Genomic DNA, 13178 nt, shown 5'->3' on the forward strand with positions numbered 1-13178 from the left:
TACCTATCTGCAAGTTCTCTAGTAAGGCAAAAAAGGAACCATACTCGCTAGGCAGCCATTATTACTAAAAGCTGGAAGACCCACTTTGATGTGAATCAATCCTCCGCCTGAGAATCTCCCCACCCTTGTCAATCACCTTTGGGAGTGGGAGATAGATTCCCAGTGTTTTTGTCTTGTGGTTCCTAATGTGTGGAGAACAGGGACCTGACACTTAAACTCATCATCTTGAAGACTATTACCCAGAAGGTCCCTGCAAAACATGTAAGACAATACAGAGAATGTTAAAAGAAAAAACGAAAACAAAAAACAAACAAACAAGAAACGTACAAGGACAGTTTTTCTTGTAAGTCAAATAAGACAGAACAATTGTGCAGCTGTAGTGACGAAAATGGTATAAAGGAAAATAAGTCAGTTCCTGGTTAGGGTTAACACTAGGGAGGGGGCAGAAAATAAGGGGCCCTTATAGAGGCTATGAGCACATCTGGAGGAGGCAGACATTCAGGGAGACCAAGCAGAGGACATGAGATAAAGTCCCAACCAGAAAGCAGAATCTATGTCCCATGGAATGTGGCAACAGTCTACAGGAGGCAGCCAACACAGGGGCCATCAGTGATCTGAGATGAAGTCATGGGGTGGGCTAACAGACAACTGACCTAGAGACAAATCAAAATCCTACATCCAAAGTCCAGAAAATATGAAACTGTCATTATTAAAAGAAATAAAAGGTGTGAGGTCAGGGGACCAGTCCCAGGTCCTATGGGGCAGAGAAGAACCCAGCAGAGATACTGGTGTTGGAGAATGGGAAGTACAAGATCAGTTTCTAAGATGAGTGTCTGGACACACTCCAAGCTTCTAATGGCCCCTTCAAATGGGTTCCCAAGCAGAGTTGCTATAAAACAGCTCTAGTTTCTGCTCACTGGTGCCTCAGGGCACCTCTATGGTACCTCCTCTGTCTGTTCTTCATACCAAGTCACTCCCCCTTGATTTCATTGTATAGGATCTTTCACTTTGCTGTCATTCTCACTTCTCTCCCTCTTTAAATTTAATTCTTCCCAACCATAACCTACCGGGTCCCCTCTCACCTCCACCCTTTGCCACTAGACTCAAAGCTCCACAAGGCCAAGGGTTACTTCTGCATTTTCCACTGTTTTCTTTCCTGGTGTCCGTGTAGTACCTCATAGAATTCCTGGTGCATAGTGATATTCAATAATATTTGTTGAATGGAAGAATGGGTGAATGACTATACAATTTGACATTATTCTTTATACATTATTCTTTTCAATATATTTTCTTGAGAAACTACTATCTTAAGACTTTTCCAGGGTATTCCATTCATTATTCCCATTTAATTGGAGCAATCTCCTATGTGGTAGTGCCCTTGTTTTACAGATAAAGATACACACTCAAAGGATTACTTAAGTTACCCAAGGATTCTTAAGGAGGCCAAGTTCTCCCTCCTCTTCAGTCCACTGCTGCTGGTAAGAAAAGGCTGTAAGTGATTTGACACCAAAAGCACAGGCAACAAAAGCAAAAGTGAACAAGCGGGTTCACATCAAATTTAAAAGCTTCTGCACAGACAAAAAAAACTAACAAAATGTAAAGGAACTTATGTCATGGAAGAAAATATTTTCAAACCACATATATGATGAGTTAATATCTGAAATATGTTTATAAAAATTCATACAACTCAATAACAAAAATAACCCAAGTAATTAGATTAATAAATGGGCAGAGGAACTAAATAAAGGTTATTACCAAGAAGACATACAGATAGCCAACAGAAATATGAAAAATTGTTCAACATCTCTAATCATCAGGGAAATACAAATGAGACCCACAATGAGATACCATCTCACACTTGTCAGAGTGGCTATCATCAAAAAGACTAGAGACAACAAGTGCTGGCGAGGATGTGGAGAAAAGGGAACCCTTGTACTCTGTTGGTGGGAATGTAAATTGGTGCAGACTCTGTAGAAAACAGTGTGGAAGTTCATAAAAAATTAAAAATAAACCACATGTTATCCATCAGTCTCACTTCTGTGTATACATCCAAAGGGAATGAAAACTAGATATTGAACAAATATCTGCACTCTCTGTTAATGGCAGCATTAGTCACAATAATCAAGGTATAGAAACAACCCAAGTTTCCATCAATAGATGACCGGATAAAGAAAAATTAATACACACACACCATATATATATATATATAAATAAAGTCTTGCCATTTGTGACAGCATGGATGAACCCAGGGGACATTATACCAAGTGAAATAAGACTGACAGGGAAGGACAAATAACAGAGAGTAAAAAAGTGGTTGCTAGGGTCTGGGGCTGAGGAAATAGGGATTGGTTAGTGAAAGGGTACACACTTTCAGCTATAAGAAGAATCAAATCTGAGGACTTAATTCCAAACATGGTGACCATAGTTGATAACACTGTATTTTACAACAACAACAACAACAAAGACTGAGACTATGGGACACATGTTAACCTGATGCGCCACACACACTCTAATGAGGTTCCTTCCATTGAGGAAATGCAGGAACCCTTACAGAAATATGAGGTTGTCCAAACATCTTTCCCCTCTTGCTCCTAAGTCATCAGGATGAAGTCTTAGGAGTTAAATGTGAACCCAATCAGAGGGCATGGCAGCATGTGAAAGTTAGTCCTGAGGGACTGATTCACTGGAACTTCCTGACTCCTCAGTGGGGATTGATGACGCAGGTGACAACTTACCATTAACACCTCAAAGCCACTGAGGAAAGCCACGTGCTGCCACAGGCTGCACAGTTTCCTCCCGGGGTGAGAATGTGGATGGCTCATGGTGTCTGGTCTTCAGTAATGTTCCTTCTCCATGATCGAGGCTGCTTTGAACTCTGTGGAAACTGACTGGAAACATTGCAAGAAAGATTGCCTATTTCCCATAAAATAAAGACACATCTTCTGCCATTAACATGACTACACTAAAAGCCTCTCTTTTTCCTACTGTGTTAAAAATGTGTTGAATAAAATCTATCATAGTAAACAGAACATAATCAGCCTTACCTCATTTCTTAAAAACAAGGTGATATTTTTCCTCCTTTGGAGGGTTTCAAATACTTTTTCAACATTTAAAGTGATGTACAATCATCTGTGAAATCAGTTATGGACTCTCAGGGCATCATAAAGAAAAAGAAGTTCTGGGGCTATTTTTCATTTCAAGTATCCATATTATACAATTTATTTCAGGGTGTACCTTTTCAATTTTTAATTTTAACTATCAGGATGTAAAGTAGCCTTAAGCATAATTTTGGCTTAGATGTTATGGTTTATCATGAGAAATTATTTTAATTTTAGTGTGATTTAACACCAGGATGATCCTATTGAACCTACTATTTTAAGCCAGTTGTATTTTATTTTTAGAATGATGGTTTGGCCTTTTATTTTGCTCAGGAATACAATTTTAGGCATGTGGCTTTCTAAAATAGTAGAAAGTCTAATTTACTTGCAAAAGATTCTTTGGCTTTATAAAACAAGGTTTAGAAAAGAATAGGGAGGAATATGGAAATGGTTGTGTTTCTAAATGTTTAGAACTGGAAGCAACCTTGGACTTATTTAGGTTGAAGCTCCTATTTTGTTGATGAGGTAAGAGGCTCAGATTGGTGTTAAGTAAGATCTTTGTGTCATGTGACTTGTTAATAGCTGTATGGTTCATCCAAGACCCGCTCATTCCAGACAAACTACACAGCATCCAGACCTACCTTTTTGATAAATGATGCACCTTTAGAACTATGGCCTCTCTGTGCACCTATTCAAAATTCCATTGGTCAGTTCATTTAACCCTGAGTGTTGGGGTTCTTTTTTAAGATGATCCAATTCTCACTCATGTAAACCACTCATTGGTCCAAGTTCTGGTCTCTAGAGAACCATAGAAAGTTTCATCCATGTACCAGTGACACTGTTTTCATATTTAAAAAGTGATCCCACATCACACATGTTCAGGGGAACTATTTATTCACCACCTTCATGAATATTTTCAGCAGAAATGAACTCAAACACTCCTGGCTTCTGACACCATCCAAAACTCTCCCCACCCAAAGTCATCAAAAATAATTTTCCAAAGGAAGAGTGTGAATGAGAACAATACCCAGTGGCTTCAATCCTGCCTTCTCTCTGACCAGCCTGACTAGGAACAGATAAGCTCTGGTCTTTTCTCATCCAGGCCCTAAACTTAAAAAAATTTTTTTTAAATTAAAAAATTCCACATTCCTGTAGATAGAAGACTGAGTTTCCTCAGTGCTGCCTGGTACTGGGGAAGCAAGGGGGAGTAATTGTGTGATTCAGTATTGTGAAGCCTAGTGTTTCAAAACACCTTTTGCATGTCTTCCAACCACTTTCATTTCTATCGGAGTCATTGTGGCATCCCTGATGCTTGTGAACTTGTCATAGTATTCCCAGTCATTTAACCAACCCATCAATTAGAGGTGCAACAGCCAGAGTTTTAAGACCAAAAGGATCTGAAATATATGAGCATGAGGCTTTGGACAGGCACCACTGCCAGCGTCTCAGTGAAGGATGGAAATATAATCTACCATTTAGGGGACATTTCATAAGTTATTTCTTTTGTTCTTCAAAACAACCTACATTTGGAGAATAAATAGGTCTCAAGAGCTTAAATAACTCACAAAGATAAAGTAGGGCAGACTTGTGATTCCAAACAGGGTTTCTGATGCCAGATCATATGTGGGTTCCAGGACCAAGTTTGCTTGGATCCTAACTCGGTTCCACCATCTATTGGACAAAGAATATTTTTTAAATTATGTAATTCCTTTATTTTTTCCTTTCTTTATTGATTAAGGTATTACATATGTGTCCTTATCCCCCCATTGCCTCCTCCCCTACTCATGCCCTCACCCCCCTGGTGTCTGTGTCCATTGGTTATGCTTATATGCATTGCATACAAGTTCTTTGGTTGGACAAAGAATCTTAAGTAGTTTAACTTTTCGGTAATTCAGAGTCCTCACCTGTAAAATGGGTCATAAAATTTCATTGTTTAATGAAACAATCTAAGCACATAGCACAGTGACTAGTACAATGGAACAAGGCAAGTGTTAACTTTTATTACTTACTAGCACTTTATTCACCTGGTCACAATATAAAATTGTTTTTTTTCTCCTTTTTTTATTTCTACTTTTGTCTCAGAAATTCTTCCTTCTCTGCTTCCTTCAATTCTTCTAAATGCTGAGCACCTGCTATGTACAATGTGATGTGTTAGACACTGGAGATGCAGAGGTGCATATAATATAGTACCAGGTCTTAAGATACTCACAGTCTAGAGAAAAGGAGGTCAGCAAAAAAATAAAAAATAAAATACACTGGATTGTAGCAAGTTCTGAATAGAGACTTCAATGATATAGAGGTTTAGCTTAGAAACATCAAGAAAGCTTCCAAAGGAATAAACTCTTGAGTAGGTTTTGAAAGAATGAATAGGAGTTTTTTATGTAGACAAAGGTGTTTACAACAAAGACAGACTTTTGTGCAAACTTGTGCAATCTTGGAGCAACATAGCAGGTTTCAGGGGATCTGAAAATGACTGGATAAAGCTGGAGTAGAAACTAGAAGTGCTGGGGCTACAGGAGATGAAGCAAGGCTCTGGGTTGTACTAAGCCCAGGGCATATAGGAGGATGATAAGTTGAGGTATCCCACTTCCACAGGTATCACACTATAGGTATTGCATTCTTAGGCATCCATGCTTCTGTAAAGGGGGCTGTTTTAGGGGAAACACACACACATGTGGGCCCATGCATAGATACTCAGTTTTTGATTTTACAAATAGTCTTTTGAAACTCATGACATATATGTTTTAAAATTCAATGTTTATTTATGATTTTTTTTTAATTTTGGGGTTTCATAAATACTGAAAAACTTGGAACCTAAAATAGCACCAAACCTAATAGACTGAAGAACATTTGGTGAAAAGGGTTACTTTTTGAACACTAAATTTTATAAAACTCTCATAGGCAGGAAAAAGAGTATAAAGAGAAGCAAAAGCTTATACATAGGTGAAGCCCCTAAAATGACCACATGAACCAATGGCTGGGTTCCTGGAGGGACATGTACAAAGTAAGCAGATAGCAGAATTGATAGATGTGGATGAACAAAGACTATAAGCCCCTGCACTCATAGGATTAGCACAGCCCATTGCCCTGAAGTTTGAAGTTGAAATCAACCCAGAGACATGATTAAGGGCAGGCAGAAAACCTACAACTTGGCTGAGAAAATTCTTAAATGTTTGGGTTTGTCCCACATTCATTAAAGTTAATGTTTCCTTGATGGAAGAGAGATAAATAAGATATAATAATAGAAATTAAGTTTACCTATTTAAACTTTTAAGTATAGTTTTGCCCCTCTCCCCTCCTATATCACTGAACATGTAGGAACAACAGAAGAGATACGCCTATGGCAATGGTGAAGAGGAAAACTTGGGGGAGACATGACAGATAGTGTTTGGATGAACTAATGGGTGGATGGGTGGATGCATGCATGGACGAATGGATGGCTGAATGGATGAATGGTGGACAAATGGATGGATGGATAAATTGATGAATAGATAGATGCATGCATGGGTGGATGGATGGATGATGAATGATGAATAAATGGATGGATGGATGGATGGATAGATGGATGGATGGATGGATGAATGCATAGATGGACAAATGGATAGATGGATGAGTCAATGGATGAATAATCAGAAAAAAATTTCACACCAGATTAAAAGCTATATCCCCTGAGCACTTATACATAAATATTTGGCATGTATGGTAAATTTCTGCTTTTAAAAGAGTTTTAAACTACTGAAAAGAAAACATGTCTATGGTTATATAATATTTAAATGTCTCATAGAGCTGGAGATTTGGTGTGCTGGACAGTAGAACCTCTCAAACTTTCTGTCAGGTAAACCAACTGTGTTTTGTTTCTCCTCCAGTTTGTTTTTTCTTGTGTGTTTTTAAATTGATTTCAGAGAGGAAGGGAGAAGGAGAGAGAGATAGAAACATCAATGATGAGAGAGAATCATTGATCAGCTGCCTCCTGCATGCCCCCTAATGGGGACAGAGCTCGAAACCCAGGCATGTGCCCTGACCGGGAATCCAACGGTGACCTCTTGGCTCATAGGTCAATGCTCAACCAATGAGCTACACTGGCTGGGCTCCAGTTTGTTTTTGTAAAATACAGTAAAAGGAGAGGCACCCTCTGATCACACACGTGGCTATCACAGCACTGTCACATTGCTCTGAACATTTTTAAACCCTTTCTTCTAATTTCTCTTCTTACCTCATTGCTGATCAGAGATAAACATTCAGGGATGAGCACAGACCCATGGACCGGCTCTGCTCTCAGTTTATCCCTGACTCTCCAAAATCACTGGCTGATGAAAGCTGAAGTCACCTCCAGCACTCTCCATGAACACCTATGCAGCATCCATTCTCCAATGAAGGGAGATGAACAACTATGGCTTGGAGCGGTCTTCCCATTTCACAGATGAGGACATGGAAAGTCAGAGATGGAGTCATGGGATGGGTAGTCAACAGCAAATGAGCAGGAATACAGGACTCCTTGATTCACTGGTTTGTTCCATGAAAAAATGTTACTAGGAAATATTTATTTAATGTTGCTTAGTCTTTTCACAATACTCATTAAAACAGCAAATGAGAGTTCCAAGAAATCCTGCAGAAAAGACACTTGTTTGAATTGTTTCCCAGATATGTTTCACCAGGAATCAATAATACCCAAACATTGGAAAAGATCCTGCTACCTCATCTGTCTGATTGATAAATGGACATCACAGCACAACCTATGAAGATTCACCAGCTAGATCTAGAGGTCTCACCTTGGCGAGTGAACTAGACCACAGCACACTGGATTTTGCAAGTCCACTTTTTGATCATATCATACTGAGTAACAAAAATGAGTGACAGTTGGATATCGCTCAAAAGTGCTCAGAAAATGCCAATTTCTGAGGTTTCCTATCATAACTGGGAGAGTCTGACAACCAACCACTGCTCACTGGATCGAGGGACCTGGGATCCTGATGAAGCTATGTCCTTTCTTGTAATTCCAGTGTTCCCTAGAGGTAATATTGTGTGTGTGCATGTGAGTGTGTGCATGTGTGTGCATGTGAGTGTGTGTATAGACTATGAGTCAAAAGCGACTAAAGGAGGTAGCACTTGGGTCTCTAGATACAAGATGTCTTATCTGTGGTTAGTAGTTATTGGGTACAGTTTTCTGGGGCATGTAAAGCATGTGAGCTCTAAATCGCTAAACATGTTTATTTTAAGTATATTTTTAAAAAAATAAGATTGTGATAATTTGAGTATAGTGTCATCAAATGGCCTCGGATTGCTGGGAAGAAGATAACATCATGGAGACTACTTTAGGCTGAGCCATAGGGGCTGTGTTTGGCCCATTTATATAACAGACCCACTGTGGCTTTTCCAAGATGATATAGCAAGGGAAAGATAAAACTGGAACACGAACCCAGATTAACACTTGTCATTCCATCAGACACATGGTGTATATGCCATGCCTTACAATAGTACATTTTCTGGCATACCAATTTTACATTTTCAAGTGCTAAAGTGAAAACTTTATCTCCAAAGCGCCATAAAGGAATCCAGTAAAACGAATTTTGAAAGAGTAGTCATTCACCTTGCTCTCTGAAATGCACTGAGATCAGTGGATTAATGACAGAACTAGATTAGGACGGGCAGATGGAAGGAAGAAAGGGAGGGAAGGTAAGGGAGAGGGTGGAAGAAAAGGATGGAATAATGGAGGGAGACAAGGGAGGGAGAGAGAGAAAAAGAAAAGAGACACATAGAGCTTGCCAATCTGAAACACTGTGCCACTTAACACCAGAAATACATTGCAAAATTAATTTTAAATGCTTTAAAAACTCACCCCATAAGGTATCCATTTTGTCTTAACTGCACATTCATCCCCCCTCCTCTTTCTTTGTATTTACCTTTAACTTGGACTTTATTTGAGTATGAGGATAAAAGCAAACAAAGCCTCTTTTTCTTCTACCCCAGAACCCAGAACAGCGTGAGCTGCATGAAATTCATCTCATTGGCAACTTACAAAGTAAGAGGGCAAGACTTGGCTCTGCTAAGTCGAGGCAGAGTCTCAAAATACGAGTTGCCAGAAGCTGTTGAATTTAACCTGCTAGAGGTCATTGTGCTTTGACCTCCATATCTTACTTTTTACCAGTGTCTGAACTTATCTTGTTCCCTTTCACATTGGCATCACTTGCATGCAAGGATGCTCAGCTCTCATAGCTTGTGGCACTGTTCAGAAACTAGCAAAATGATGTGTCACCTATGATTATCCACCTGCCTCAGGGAAGAAGTGCACAAACGAGAGCTTAGAGCTTAAAAACATTCATTAGAATTGGAGTCAATAAGAAGAGGTGTTTCTATATATGTCTTCCCAGCTGCTTAACTTCTAACAGGTGCCATTCCCTCTATGGCTTCAGTTTTCTTGTTGTAAACATGGGAGGGGGACAAAACTCATTATAAATTAAGTACCTACAATGCACCAAGAATGCAAACTACACCATCACATTTAATTCTCGTGATAACTTTGTAGATGAGGAAAACAAACAAAAATATTCAAAAAAGAAGAGTATTGTGCCCAAAGTTATACTGCAATTAAGTATCAAAAGCCTTCCTCAAATATGTGTCCAAGTGACTTCAAAGCCTGCAGTGTGTAAGATCCCACATAAAGGTTATCTTGACAACTGTCCAATGAGAGAGGTGATTCTAGTGGGCATTTCAAACCTTCTAAGTCCAAAACGGAACTCTAGATTTTCCCCTATAACACCTGTCCCAAAATTTCCAAGCTCTTAATTGGCACCACCATACCCTTACTTAATCTCAAATTCTGGAATACATCTTTGTCTCTTCTTGTCCCTCATCATCTTCATCCACCTGTTCAACCTGCCAGCTGCTCCTCTGGACTTGAGCTTCATGACACGGTCCACCTTGCCGTCTCCTATACCCCACCCTGGACAAAGCCATTCTCTACCTCACCCAAACCTTGCCCTCCTGCTGCTCTTCCTCCTCTCACACTGACATTATTCCTTCAACCTTTGACAACGATTGAAGATTGATGATGATGATGAAGATATATAGATAGATAGATAGATAGATAGATAGATAGATAGATAGATAGATAGATATTGTAATTATAACAATCCATATCATTTCTCTGCTTGGAATCCATCACTGGATTCCCACTGTACTTTCAATGAACCAAAATTGTTACCATGGCCCTCAGAGTTCTTCATGGTCCAGACTGCCTTCCCTCCAACTACCTTGCCCAGAACTTCTTCTCACTCACTCCTTTTCTTTTTCTTAAACAGTTCAAGGTCACTTCTTTATGTCCTTTATGCCAAACTTTCTATCTTCTTGGAATAATCTTCCTTTACAGTCTTTCACAGTTTTCATTCCTTTCATCATTGAAGTTTCACCATAAAAGTCTCTTCTTCAGAGAGGTATCTGTTGGCCATGAATCAGTCCTTCACATCATCATAATTCGCATAATTTCTCATATTTTCTTGTTTACTTACTTTTTATTTTAATTTATTTGACTATCTCTGGCTTTCCTCACTAGAATGTGAATAAGGACTTTATCTTTTTTTTCTTTTAATTTGAAAAGCACTTAGAACAGTGCATATGCAGCTTGGTTTCATTTGGTAATATTATACATGTTCATCTCCTATAATTTAGTAATTTCACACCTAGGGCTCTATCTTAAATAACTCTTGTACATGCACACTAGGGTACATTTATAAGAATATTTAAGCAGCATTGTTCATAATGACAAAAATTGCTAATAACTAAATTGTCCATGGATAAGTAAATTTGGTATAGCCATTCAATGGAATATTACATAGCAATGAAAATAAACTATGGTGTGGCAACCACATGGATGAATCACAATAATAATGTTGAGGGGGGAAAATAAATCATAAATCAATACATTCTATATAGATACATTTATAGAAAGTACAAAAGCATGAGAATGAAGCAATTCACATTTTAGGGATGCATAAATACAGGGTGTCCCCCCCCCCCAATGTATATACACTTTAACAGCTGATAGCTCAATTGATGTTTCTTTCTTTTTAGATTTTAACACATTGGAATTAATAATTATTCACAGTGTGTATACACTTTTGGGGGACACTCTGTATTTGTTAAATACTTTTTCAAAGAAATTGTACCAACTTGTTATCCCACAAACTATCACAGAGCTCATATTGAGCTATGTTTTTTACCAACACTTGGCAATGCAGATACCTTTAGTTTTGTCATCATAAATGTGAAATTATAGCTCATTTGAGCATTACTTTGAAGTTCTCTGATTGCTAACGAGAATGACAATATTTTTGCACTGCTTTATGACTGTTTACTATTATGAGAAATATACTTTTGTGCTTTTTTATTATCTACAGTGATTTTGCTAACGTCTTATTGATTTCACAGAGCAGTCATATATTTTGTGTATTAATCCTTTATGAGATGTGTTACAACTAACTTCTTTCCGTTTTGATTTGTCTTTTTAATCTTTATATTTTGATCAAAAACTTTTTAATTTAATGTATTTCTATTTGTCAATCTTTTTAAAGTTGAATGTTTGATTCCTTGAGCATCTGTGTGTCCATTGTCATGTCCATTGACTGCTGACCTTTAATGTTGACGCTAAGGAGCCAGTTATCCTACTCTCAGTTTCCCAAGGTTCTACTTAATGTCTTCTCATTCTAGTTAGTGTTCTAGAGTCTCAGTCCGGTGTCTCTGAGAGTGAACTTACCTTCATTTATCTTGGTTGAGTTTATTGGGCTTCAGTTTCTAAAATTTACATTTTCAACAATTCTTGAATGTCTTTAGTCAGTCTTACTGAAATTATCTTGTTTCCGTTATCTGTTTCTGATGCTGTCTAGGCTGTTCTATACCTAGATACTTTGTTCTCTCATATCTTCTCTTTGCTGAATACTGGTAATGTTTTTACACATTATCTTCCAGTTCATTAACTCTTTCTTTAGTTCTTAGTAATTATTTTTGCTTAGTACATAAATGTTATTTATAAATTTTAACAAACTAAAAACTTTTAGTTTTGATCACTAAAAGTTTGATTTAAATGTTTTTAAGGTCTCCTTTGCCATGTTTATAGTCTCTTGTTCCTTATGTTTTCAAACATCTGCTTTATTTCTTACTTCATAAAATATGTTTGGAAATTCTGTATTTTGTAATTCTAAACCTGAAATCTTTGCAGGTATGGTCATCCTATTTGACATGTTCACTCTTTCTCATGGTTCTTTGTTAGAATGGTGTTTCTATACCTTTTAATTATTTTTATGAAGAGAGAGAAGGAGAACACAGTGGAGTGTCTGTATTCCTTGGTCCCTTAGCTTCTTTGCGACAATCTGTGCTACTTCACTGAAATTTGGAGTTTAAGTCAGCTATCTGGGAGACATCAGCAATAGATCACTTGAATCAAAAGACTGAGGTTTTACAGTTAAATATCTGACCAGAACCCATGGAAAATATTGATTGTGAATTCTTAAGATGGAATTTTTCCTTTTCCCAGCCAAGGTCAAGATAGGCAATCCACTTCAGTGTGGGCTTTATTTAACACTTACCTTTCTACTGAGGGTTTAGGCTTTTAAGATCTCATCTTTATGAAGGCTTCCTATTAGAATCCCCACCTTGGGCAGGCCTTGGACTTTATTTCCTGTCTCCTTGGCAGACTTCAAAATGCAGACTCAAGGTCACCTGAGAAAAGCTGACCTTGACACTCCCTCACTCTCAGGCTTCCCACTTTATCTGCTTTGGGTCTTGGGATTATTTAACTCATGAAGCTCAGCACCCTTCCTCCCACTTCAATCAACACAACTCCTTTGTAAATTTTTTGTTTAGAAAAATGAATTGCATAAAATGTTTTTGCATTAAAATAATCTGCCTGTTAAGAAAAATGAGGTGGAATGAAAACAAAGAAGAAAAGAAAGAAAAAGCACCCATTATATTATACTATTTATTTATTTATTTATTTATTTATTTATTTATTTTCATTTATCTTTATTGTTGAAAGTATTACATTTACCTCCTGAATTTTTAAAGCAACCCTATAATGCAAATATGTTA

The sequence above is a fragment of the Myotis brandtii genome, unplaced genomic scaffold, assembly GCF_000412655.1.
Source record: "Myotis brandtii unplaced genomic scaffold, ASM41265v1 scaffold223, whole genome shotgun sequence".
NCBI classification, from domain to species: domain Eukaryota; kingdom Metazoa; phylum Chordata; class Mammalia; order Chiroptera; family Vespertilionidae; genus Myotis; species Myotis brandtii.